Raw genomic sequence first — 13,241 nt, 5'->3', positions numbered from 1 at the left:
TTTTATTTATATAATTAAATCGATTTCTTGTTTGTTTTTATCTGAGTGTTCCAGGGTATTCTCTGGATACCTTGGAGGCCCTGACGGTTATTTTACCTCATGAAATATAGATTAATAAAATATTTCTGAGACATGAAATACGCTGTCTGTATTCACCGTAAACCGATTGAACCTGATGGTTTCTGCAGAGCGTTGTGAAATACTGGAGTTCACAGAGGCATTGATCTTCTTAAACAAACACACACTCTTCCATTTGCTCTTAACTTGACAAGAAATCTATCATCGTTGTTATAGTTATCATCATTTTGGTATTTTTCATTATATTCATTTTCATTACTATTTACAATATGTTTGAACTTTTATGATTATTTAATATTATTATACCTAAAATATTAATGTATTAATTAGATTATTTTCTAATATATTTGTCATATTTCATTGTTATTATTCATTATTATTATAATTTTTTTAATTATTATTATTATTTATATATTTTTTATGAACACTTTTTTATATTTGTAATGTAAATAATCGGTAAAAGACTAAGCAAAGAAACAAAATTAAAATAAATCAGGAGGGATCCCACCCTCTGTATTCAGTGTAAACCTGATTGAAGCGTTGTGAAATACAGGAGTTTACCGAGGCATTGAACTCACCTCCTCCTGAGGATTGGGGGGTAACTCGTTGGACGGGGGGCGAGCAACGGACAGGACGCTTCCCGGCAGCGACACGTTGGACAGACGTCTCTTCTTCGCCCCGCTGCAGTTGTTGGGGATCTTGAACGCACATCTCTTATGGTAGTTCAGTCCACATCCTGCAGGGAGGAAACAGTGTTTTAACATCATTTTATCCTCCTGTTGTTTGGGCAAAAGCATTTCATGTATTCACTGCTATCGGGATGTTGAGAGCATTCCATGGAATATAACAAAAAGTGTTTCTGAAGTGAATTACATACCCCACCTTTAAAATCTGATTTCTCTTACATCACCGCAGAAACACTCGCTGCACATGACTTCCTGTCGTTAAGTTTAATTGACAGGAAGCTTGTGTGAATTGTTGTAAATACCCTGACACCTGTTTCACTGTATTTATATTAAGACTTCTGTATTTCAGTTGGTGTAAGTCTCTGTTTCCTGTCATTCATTTTGTGTTTACACAACATGGGCTCGCTGATTAGCTAATCATAGAATCTCTGTTTTATAATCACCAGGTGTGACACCGCTAAGCTTAAGGAGGCTAATGTTGGGCTATAAAGGAACGACAGCACGGTCACATGACTTCACGTCACCACCGCTAAGCTTAAGGAGGCTAATGTTGGGCTATAAAGGAACTACAGCACGGTCACATGACTTCACGTCACCACCGCTAAGCTTAAGGAGGCTAATGTTGGGCGTACTAAAGGAACTCACAGCACGGTCACATGACTTCACGTCACCACCGCTAAGCTAAAGGTGGCTAATGTTGGGTTATAAAGGAACTACAGCACGGTCACATGACTTCACGTCACCACCGCTAAGCTAAAGGTGGCTAATGTTGGGCAATAAAGGAACTACAGCACGGTCACATGACTTCACGTCACCACCGCTAAGCTAAAGGAGGCTAATGTGGGCTATAAAGGAACTACAGCACCGGTTCACACGACTTCACGTCACCACCGCTAAGCTAAAGGCTAATGTTGGGCTATAAAGGAACTACAGCACGGTCACATGACTTCACTTCACCACCGCTAAGCTAAAGGCGGCTAATGTTGGGCTATAAAGGAACTACAGCACGGTCACATGACTTCACTTCACCACCGCTAAGCTAAAGGTGGCTAATGTAGGCCGTGAAGACGTTTAGTCGCTCTCAGTTAGCCCGTTTTTTTTTGGGCGCTATCTTCTGGTAAATAATAAAACCGTGTTACCTTCACACTTGAGGCCCTGCCTAACGAGTCCCCACAACATTTCTCCACAGTCGTCACAGAAAGCCGGAGCTTTGTAGGAGTGAACGTAGAGAGCGTGAGGTCGGATCTGGAAATCCTCCGCTGTGGCGAGAGCTGAAATAATAAAAACACAATACAGTCAAACAACAACAACAACAACAACATGGGACGTTTCCCATCCTGAAACTGGTTTGGATCTTCTGTAAAAATCCTTGATTGCTCGTCAGTAAAGCTTCTGTTATTGTGAAATGAGTTCTGCTTTGGTTATATACAAATCATAACAACCTTTACTGACAACATTCATTTGAAAAGAGCCGCGTTTAGAGCAAATCATGATCTTAATTTGTTGGTAAAACTCAGTTAAAGTTCCTTTTTGAGGGCATTTAAGAGCATTTTTAAGCAAATGTTTTGTGCTGTCGGGTTTTGTGACGTTAATGTCAGATGCATTTTGTAAATAAAGTTGTTTTCACATCAATTAAATAATTGTTTTCCCTTGAAAGGTAACTTCTAACGTCAATCCATCACACAGTGTAGATATTTCAGACGGTAACAGAGTAATGGCGCCACAGCCTCATCAAGATAAACGTATTGACCCTCAAACGAGATGACCTCATGATAAAGTGTGTCCTGTTTGAGCCTGTTTGACAAGATAATGATCGTATTCCCCACAATTCACTTAATTAACTTAAAAACTGTGAGTCTATGAAGTTTCCCCCTCATTCAACTTGTTCTGCAAACTCTATAATCAGATACATTGATTGCTGCATTACATAGATAAAAACATACAAGATATATGAAGGTATTACATATAAAAACATGTAATTTAAGATAAAAACAAAAGGAAAGAATTCAAAAAGATTAGAAGGTGTTATTTAAAAACCTATTCATAATATTTAAATGCTTTATTTGTCAGGCTATTGACGCTTGAGGAAAAACACAAATATTCAATGCATGTTATATTCAGGTTAGCGTTGAACGATGCCTTCACTGTCCTGCTAACGTGGGAGAAATAAACACTCTGATCTCTGCAGGTTTTTGCAGCAGCAGGAAGTGGTCGGGGTTTCATTTACAGTCTCTGGTTTGAACACCTCTCAGGAAACAAAGAGCTTCATATTTATGGCATGTTTGGAGAAAGATCTGAGGAGAGCAAACCGCTAACACTTAGCACGAGGAGGAGGAGGCTGAGAAATAAACGGGGGCTTTAAATTGTTAATTAAAAATATAAAACTCAATACAAGTTCCTCAATGTTAAGGCTATTACATTTTTAGATATAAGTTATTTTAACTTAGTTTTTAAGGAGCTATATTTATAAATATGACTATAATTTGTATTATTATTTTTTCTCTTTTACATGTTAATCCTCCTATAGCTTAAGGAAAGTAAAATGTAAGACTTTAAAGGTCCCATGTCATGCTTTTCTGGTTATCACCCGTCCCCTTGTTGTTATGAAGGTTTTTCTGCATGTAAACGGTCTGCAGAGTCTCAAACCCTCAAAGTGCACCCTGTAGTGAGTAAAACTCTAACACAGAGAAGACCTGTCTGTGCTGCCCCAGAACGCCTCGCGTTGGACATTTCTCTGTTTCCATTGTTTACTTCTTGGGTATAGTCACGTATTTTAGGTATAGTGACGTTACGTCCGTGGAGCCGTTATGTTTGGACCAATCCGCGGACTTCCTCACACACACACTCGGCGGGACGTTGCGAGGCTCGCTGCTGCGCGGAGCGGGACACTGTGAGCTGTCTCACTGGTGTGGGGTCGGCGAGACAGCGAGACACCGTGGAACTCAGCCTGAGCACACACACAAACTCCCAGCCAGGCTGCGGGTGTGTGTGTGTGTGTTCCGGCTGAGTTTTGCTGTGTCTCGCTGTCTCGCAGACGGCCACTGTGCTCACAGGGAAGGGGGGGGGGGCAGGAGCTCCAACGAGCCGTGTAGGACAGAGAGTGAATACACAGACTATACAGAGATGCTGTGAGAAACCAATGTGAGTTTGGAACATTGAACAATGTGAATCTATTTTAGTAGACCTCAACAATGGAACTATGATCAGTGGAAATGGCCGTGACATGGGACCTTTAAGATAAAGGGAGGTCAGGTACTCTTTAAAACAGGCAGACATGGGACCTTTAACTAAGGCTAATTGGAAAGCAAATCCATGACCTATTTCACGGGCAATTATTCCACAATCTGCCCGACGATTATACAAGAGGCATTTGAAATATACTAATATTTTGAAATGTTATAAATGCAAAGTCAGCGAGCATTTATTAATGACATCTGTCAGCATTTACTCCCAAGTCTTAATCTGCACAAACAAAGGCCACAAGACGCTGAGACGCCAGAACACTGACTTGGTTTATGGAGGACACCCTTTGCACAGTATTTACTTTTTGAAATAAAAGACGAGCTAAACCTGCAGTTAATTCCTTCTTTTGGTAAACCTCTAAACTCTGAAGCACGGTTGTTGTTGTTGTTGTTGCTCACCCGACAGCACCACCTCCACCAGGTCTCCTTCGTGGATCTCCTCCGCTGAGCTCAGTCTCTGAAGAATGTTCACTGAGGTCAGGTCGTGACGGAAGAGAAGGATCTTATCGAACATCCCAAAAAACCCACATTCAGGGAACTGAGGAAGAGGAGGAGGAAGAAGAAGAGTTTGACATGTTGATTGAATGCAAGCAATTGTTTATATATTGATCTTGTGCTTTAGATATAAAAGTGTGATTTTTAACATGTGAGTTTGTTTGTAGCCTTTATTTAACCAGGTGAAGCCCCTTGAGATCAAAAGATCTCTTTTTCAAGGGTGACCTGCAGGACATTAGTTACACATGTAACATAAAAACAACAGAACAACAATAAGGATGACAAACAACATAATGTACAGGGTACAGTTTACAAACTCTATTTACAGAGACAGGTACCATGAGTATCAAACAGCATGTCACCCAGCTGAGTTTTAAAGTGATGCAGGGGAACCAAAGTGCTCAGTTTGAAACATGTGTGCAGACTGTTCCAAGTTAGTGGAGCTGCACAACTAAAAGCTTTCTTCCCTAAGACAGTCCTAGCACTTGGCACATTTAATAAAACAACATCATGAGATCTCAGGCAATACGTACTTTCAATTCGTGGAGAGATCAGAGAGCAGATATAAAAAGGTAGTTTACCCAACATGGCTTTATAGATGAACATGTACCAGTGACTGAGCCTCCGTACAGTGAGTGAAGGCAGACCTGGCATACAGGGTACAGTGATGAGTAAGTGCTTTACAGTTAGTAACAAATCTCAGTGCGCTGTGATAGGCGGCATCTAACCTTTCCAGGCAATGGGCAGGTGCATTCATATAGATCAAATCACCATAGTCCAGCACAGGTAAAAAGGTCACAGAGCCTTTTCCTGGCCTCAAAAGAGAAACAGGACTTGTTCCTGTAGAAGAAACCTAGCCTAACCCTCAGCTTTCTAAGCAGGTTATTGACATGAAGTTTAAAAGTGAGACAATCATCAAGCCAGATACCTAGGTATTTATAACAGGTAACCACTTCAAGTACTTGTCCTTGCATAGTAACAATATCCAAAACAGGCTCTGGTGTCTTTTTAGCTTTTGAAAATAGCATTAACTTGGTTTTATCAACATTTAAAATAAGCTTAAATTCAGAGAGCTGAGTCTGAATAATGTTAAAAACAGCCTGTAATTTAACACCAGCCTCCTGAATGGAGGGACCTGCACAATACATCACGGTATCATCAGCATAAAAATGTAAAGTAGCATCATCGACATTTTCACCTAAACTGTTGATATATATGGAGAATGAAAGTGGACCTAAAACAGAACCTTGAGGAACACCATTAGCAATGTTTAACCACTCAGAAGACAGCCCATCAAAGTGAACACATTGGGACCTTTCAGAGAGGTCGTTCACAAACCACCCACTGCATGGCTGGATATGCCGATACTGAGTAGCCTCTGCTTTAAAATGCGATGATCGACGGTATCAAACGCTTTTGAAAGGTCAATAAATAGAGCTGCACAACTCTGCTTATTGTCTAAAATACTCGTAATGTCATTCACCACTTTCATTGTGGCAGTGATGGTGCTGTGTGGCTTTCTGAAGCCTGACTGATGTTTAGACAGGATGTCATTGTAGGTTTGTTATCTGTTATGTTTGGCTTATTATTCAATTATGCAACACCATCATTTCCTCACCTTCTCATCAGATGTGTAAAGAAACACTTTCGAGACAGAACTCTGCAGTTTCTCTTCTCCTAAACCTTTTTTTAGGCATGTGTTTCAGTAAAATAAACATTATTCAAACCCAAGATCAACGACTGAAATAACATTTATTCCAAGTTAGAAAATTGCTCTGATTGGTTAGCTGGCCAGCTCTGTTGTGATTGGTCAACAGCTTAGAGATGTCCCGCCCCTGAGCCTATCACGTACAATGTGTTGGAGCGCTAGCCAATAGGAGCGTGAGTTTTACGTAGTGAAGTCACTTTTGCACTAAATCAAACCTGATGTATATTTCTGCCTCGTGCAGAACATGAGTCATGGGTTTGATTTGGAAGGAGGGTTTCCTCACAGTTCTGCAGAAAAGAAATAACAAAGGGACGTGTGTGTGTGTGTGTGTGTGTGTGTGTGTGTGTGTGTGTGTGTGTGTGTGTGTAGCCATGTGGATAATGATGCCCGGTGTCAGTGACAGGACATCAGATATTATTCATGATGTACAGTCCCTGTGTGTGGTGTGTGTGTGTGTGTGTGTGTGTGTATGTGTGTGTGTATATGTGTGTGTGTGTGTGTGTGTGTGTGTGTGTGTGTGTGTGTGTGTGTGTGTGCAGCCTCATCAGCTGTTGCTCAGGTTTCCTGCTGCATGCTAACTGCACGCTGCGAACATCCTGCTAACACAGGAAGCTGCTTCACCTGCATGTGTGTGTGCAGGGTGCAGAGAAATCCAGAACACACACACACACATCCAACCAGCGACGTGCAGTCAGGGGAGGCAGGGGAGGCAGAGCCTCACCTGTCATACTCATAGACTGGCCAGACTACAATGTAACGGAAAAACAACTAAAGAAAAACTAAATAGTAATAATAATAAAATGTCTCCACTGATCTGTGTTGTAAATGTGATTTCTGTTTGATTCCAATCGCTTTTTATAGTCAAAATCAGCAAATTTGCGGAGCTCCGCTACAACTACGGGTAGCGATGAGAAGTGAGGCAGGGACGAGCTCTGCCTCTCGTAAGCCCACAGTAACTGGCTGGAGCGCGGGCACTAATTTAGCGCGGGCACTTATTTTGTGAGCGCGCTCAAGCCAGTTACTGTGGGGTAAAGTGAGGCACAGATGAGCTCTGCCTCACCTCAGAATACGTCACCTCACAGAAACTGTCTGGAAAGCGGGCCCTAAGCGCATGCCTGCACCATCTCACTGTATGTCACCAATGTAATGTTTGTAGATCCCTTTATTACATTTATCCTCGCCATCCATAGTCTCTAAATAACTTATTTCACGTATATATGATATTTAGGCTCGCTGGTCTCATCGTACAACGGCAATGAAAAAAGCACCAGGGGAGGCAGCCATAACCTCTGCCGCACTGAAGGGGGCGCACGTGAGCCCACAGGTCCTTGTTACTCCTGTTACCCCCAAAACACACCAGGAGCGTCTGCGCCGCGTTACGTTGTGGCTGCGCCACGCTGCGACCTCCTCCTGCGACAACACACACCAGACGCGTTTCAAAACGTTGCGGAAGCGGAGCGTCGTGTGTGCAGCCTCGCAGTTGTTGTTGATTTTGGAATATTTCCTGGACATTTATACTTCTACAAGTAAGTAGGCTATACGTAGTTAAATGGTTTATGTTTGTGTCTGTTTAAATCGTGTTTATTGTTGTTATTTCCTATTTTGTTGTGTTGTAGACTACAGACACAGTTAATAATAATTGTAATATTCCTACAAGTATTAATTAACTTTAAAACATTAATATGTAGTTGTTACCTTCCACTCCACAAACTGCAGCAACTAAAAACCAGGCCTTGTCCTTTCTGATGTTGTCCTTGTAAAAAGCATTGGTTACATCATATACAATGGTGTGTTTCTCCACTTCCATTATGAACACCTCGTCGTCCATGGTGCGTTTCGTAGTGGAGGTGTTGTGGGGTCTGCTAAATTAGTATATGTGGGGGATGGGTCTGGCCCGGATGCTCACCTTTCCACTTCCTGCGAGGGGGGGGGGGCTGCCCGACTTTACCTTACGGCTGCGCCGCGGCAAAAATAGGATTCATCCTAATTTTAGAGAAGCGCTGCGCCGAGCCGCTTCTGGGACGCGTCTGAGCCGTAACGCGCCGCGTGTGGTGTAATAGCACCCATTGACTAGAGTGGCCGCGATCCTTACGACCGCCGCGGCGCGGCCGTAACGCGACGCAGACGCTCCTGGTGTGTTTTGGGGGTTATTCTACGCAGGGACGGTATAGACGCGAACAACAAACTAGACTTTTGAAACTAGAGGAAGATAAGGAGGACTTTTACAAAAAAGTAATAGAGATTGTTGTCCAGAAGGAGAGCATGGACTTCATCTTCAAGTCACGGTAAGACCACATTGGTAATAAAAATTGATTCTTACTAAGAAAGAACAATCCAATATTTAGATTGTGGGTATCCTTTTGTTGAACGGTCTGTTTAAAATGAATCGAAGCATCAGACTAAAAAAGCTTTTGAAAATAACAGAATATTTCGATTAAGGTCAAAATATAATATTTGTAAATCTGACTCTGAAAGAGTCAGTGCCTCACCAGCCATGAACCTCACCGCACGTCACTGCATCCAACCTACACAAAAACACTCACACATACTCAGAAATGTTTAAAAACGTAGACAAACACACACACACATGCATGCACTCTCACTGATACGCTCATGCACAAAAAAACACACACATTGTAATCTACTACTAAAACAGATGCATTGTTGGACGATGTCGGCCAACTCTCTGTCCAGAGAGTGGAGTGATGTTGTTCTAATTGTGTTCCCCTGTCTGATGGTTCCACATTAAGTTTCTGTCTGGTCATTTCTCTTCTTCAATGTTGAGTCACGTTGCATTTTCTCTTCTCTTTCCAGAGGCCTGTTCTACGAAGCTGGTTCAACCTAACCTGGATATGTTTGAGTTAGCCGGTTGGCCTAATCCAAAACATACGCGCTCTCGCTAAACTCTACTACGACACGGGTTATCAAGTGGATCGCTCAAGCCAGCCGTGTCCTATCTAGTTAGGCGTTCACATGAAAGGGGTGGTATCTGGAGCATTCGACCAATCACAGACAGGGAGAAGCGCACTGACAGCGCAGCGTCATACTTCCTGAATGAAAAGTGAACTATAATATTAGACATATGAAGAAGTTAAACTTTAAACATCCATGACTTAAACACTTGATCCAGGATCAAAGCCACAGAGCTGCACCTGCAAGGTGAACACAGCTGGGAACAGAACAAGTGTTTGAATGCGTACATTAACAGGTTTATGATATCACTGCCCGTCTAAGACACGATCTGACTTTCATTACATCTGACTCCAGTGTTTCCTCAACTTAATGTGTTGCTTCAAATAATACTTCTGCATCCAGTCTGTGACGCTGTGAGTGTTGCACGGCCAGATACGGCTCAGCTGACTCAGATCAGGAGATATATGATATATTATGAAGTGATATGCCGCGGACTGTACGTAATGTTACTTTGATCCGGTTACTGATGTTGTGGCAGATATTGAAGTAAGCTTTCTTAACGCTAATGTTATAATAGTCAGATTGCTCTGAAGATGGAGGTGATATTCTATTCATGTTCACGTTCACACAGTCGGTGATTTTTGCCGGCCGTCTTTCCTGCAACGGCAGCTTTTCTGTATTTCCTTTCTCCTGTAATATGACTTGATCGCTTTAAACTCCGCACACTGAGCTCTGATTGGTCAGCAGGCGGTGCTTTCACTGAGTTGAGCTCTTAGCCTGCAACCTAACCTGGTCCCGACCAGGTTAGCCGCTCAGCATCAGTTACCATGGAGATCTAGCCTGCTAAAAAGAGAACCAGCTTCGTAGGACCGGAAAGCCGGAGTTTTCCCTGAATTTAGCCGCTAAGCGAAAATCCGGCTTCGTAGTACAGGCCTCTGGAGTTTCACAACTTTCTCTCTGGCTGTTTGCTCCATCGTGTTCATTCTGAGACGCTTGCTAGTCTTTCTGTTCCTGTAATCTTTTGGCTTCGCCTCGTTCATACTTCTAACATCTTCTCATATATCCTCTGTGTGACACACTTGAAAGAAGCTGTTACAGATTAAATATGATCCCATCTTTTTCCCCGCACGGTGACAAACTCTCGATGACGTAAGAGATCAGCTGCTCTTTCTGTGAGGTGAGCAGAAACAGCAGCATAATGGACAGTGTGTGTGTTTAATACACACTGATCCCCTCTATGGTTAATCCTCCACTAACCAGGCTTAACCTCCACACACACACACACACACACACACACACACACACACACACACACACACACACACACACACACACACACACACACACACACACACACACACACACACACACACACACACACACACACACACACACACACACACACACACACACACACACACACACACACACACACACACACACACACACACACACACACACACAGGGTCAAACAGGTCGAAACCTCCAGGCCCGGCCGTGACCTCTGACCCCCGATGAGACTGTGTGTGTGTGTGTGTGTGTGTGTGTGTGTGTGTGTGTGTGTGTGTGTCTAACTTTAGGGTGTGTTTTTATCAAGCTGTGGAAAGGGAGATATCCGTCACCTCTAATCTGTGCAGCACTCAGACCATCGGAGAGTAAGTGTTCACGGAAACCAATAATCCTGATTCTGAAGGGAGTACAGTACACACACACACACACACACACATCATACACACACACACACCATACACACACAAACCCACCCACCATACACACCCACCCACACACACACACCCACACACACAAACCCACCCACCCACCCACCATACACACACACACACACACACACACACACACACACACACACACACCATACACACACCACCATATACACACACACACACACACACACACACACACACACACACACACACACACACACACACACACACACACACACACACACACACTTATTGGGTTTATATAAGTATACATTTTTTATTTCATTCATTACGTTAAAACATGTTCAGATTTATTATTAAATGCTCTCAAATAACAATTTTAAGACACAGCACAGTCACTTCTATTCTTGTATTTCATCTCTATTTTAGTTTCTTTTAATTATAATTTAATTGGCTTTATTTACTTTTTAAAATATATTTATAGATGTATTTTTTAATGTTTATTTCCCCCACGTCTTAATGCCTTTAATCGGTTTGTTACGCACGTTGCCTTGCCTCTAGACAACTTGTGTTTTGCACTTCTGGTTAACATTTTGTTTTCCATTCTTAAAATAAGGTTAAATCTGATCTATTATTACCTGAAGTATCAGACGATGACCATTTCTGTTTTTACACACGGGAGCTTATCGTTCCATATTTCCGCCGACAGGTTATAAAACATCTGAACAAACAGATGACGAATAATCTGAGAGCCTTTCAGCTGCAGTAAAACTCTAACACACACACACACACACACACACACACACACACAACACACACACACACACACACACACACACACAACACACACACACACACACACACACACACACACACACACACACACACACACACACACACACACACACACACACACACACACACACACACACACACACAACACACACACACACACACACACACACACACACACACACACACACACACACACACACACACACACACACACACACACACACACACACACACACACACACACACACACACACACACACAGAGGTAAACAGACGTCTCATTTGTATCCGCTCTCCGTCACCTCGCAGGAAACAACAGGAAGTGTGGCGAGGGGGGGGGGGTTCATTCATACTGCTGTTTTAGAAAAGGATACTGGTAAAACACACACACACACACACACACACACACACACACACACCATGTATGTCTTTTTTCATCTTAGGTTAAGTATGGTTAAGTAAGCTTCTTTGCATTTGACAATAAAACCTTTAAAATCTTGAATCTCAACGTACGCAAAGTGAGTACTTTGCTTTTAATGCTTGAAGTACATTTGGATAGTACTTCTAAGTAGTACTTTAAGACCATACTATTTATAATTTCACTAGAGTGCCTCGTCCAACACTGCTCACAGATTAAGCAATTTTGAGTACCTAGAAAAGCACTATAAAAATGAAATGTGTTAATATTATTCTGCTTTTTGGGGTTTTCCCTTTCCTCTAGTCTAAAACATAACACACGAGAGTCTAGTGTGTTATATATGTTTTTGTGCATGTAAATGGTCTCCAGAGGCTAAAATCCCTGCGTTCCTCTCCCACATTTTCAGTATAGTATTTAGTGTCTCTGCTTTAAAAAGTCCTCTCCTGCTGATGTTCAGGTGTATATCAGTATGTTGTGTCTCTACTTTAAAGAGTCCTCTCCTGCTGATGTTCAGGTGTATATCAGTATGTTGTGTCTCTACTTTAAAGAGTCCTCTCCTGCTGATGTTCAGGTGTATATCAGTATGTAGTGTCTCTACTTTAAAGAGTCCTCTCCTGCTGATGTTCAGGTGTATATCAGTATGTAGTGTCTCTACTTTAAAGAGTTCTCTCCTGCTGAGGTTCAGGTGTATATCAGTATGTAGTATCTCTACTTTAAAGAGTCCTCTCCTGCTAATGTTCAGGTGTATATCAGTATGTAGTGTCTCTACTTTAAAGAGTCCTCTCCTGCTGATGTTCAGGTGTATATCAGTATGTAGTGTCTCTACTTTAAAGAGTCCTCTCCTGCTGATGTTCAGGTGTATATCAGTATGTAGTGTCTCTACTTTAAAGAGTCCTCTCCTGCTGAGGTTCAGGTGTATATCAGTATGTAGTGTCTCTACTTTAAAGAGTCCTCTCCTGCTGATGTTCAGGTGTATATCAGTATGTAGTGTCTCTACTTTAAAGAGTCCTCTCCTGCTGATGTTCAGGTGTATATCAGTATTTAGTGTCTCTACTTTAAAGACTCCTCTCCTGCTGATGTTCAGGTGTATATCAGTATGTTGTGTCTCTACTTTAAAGAGTCCTCTCCTGCTGATGTTCAGGTGTATATCAGTATGTAGTGTCTCTACTTTAAAGAGTCCTCTCCTGCTGATGTCCAGGTGTATATCAGTATGTAGTGTCTCTAC

General features: G+C 42.2%; 1 pseudogene; it reads right to left on the bottom strand.

Annotated features, from left to right (window-relative positions):
• The window catches only part of LOC117537816, a 56,810-nt pseudogene that overhangs the window by 26,299 nt on the left and 17,270 nt on the right, over positions 1-13,241 (bottom strand).

The sequence above is a fragment of the Gymnodraco acuticeps genome, unplaced genomic scaffold (assembly GCF_902827175.1).
Source record: "Gymnodraco acuticeps unplaced genomic scaffold, fGymAcu1.1, whole genome shotgun sequence".
Taxonomy (NCBI): domain Eukaryota; kingdom Metazoa; phylum Chordata; class Actinopteri; order Perciformes; family Bathydraconidae; genus Gymnodraco; species Gymnodraco acuticeps.
Note: the sequence above shows the minus strand (reverse complement) of the source record. Positions and strands in the feature narration are given on the sequence as shown.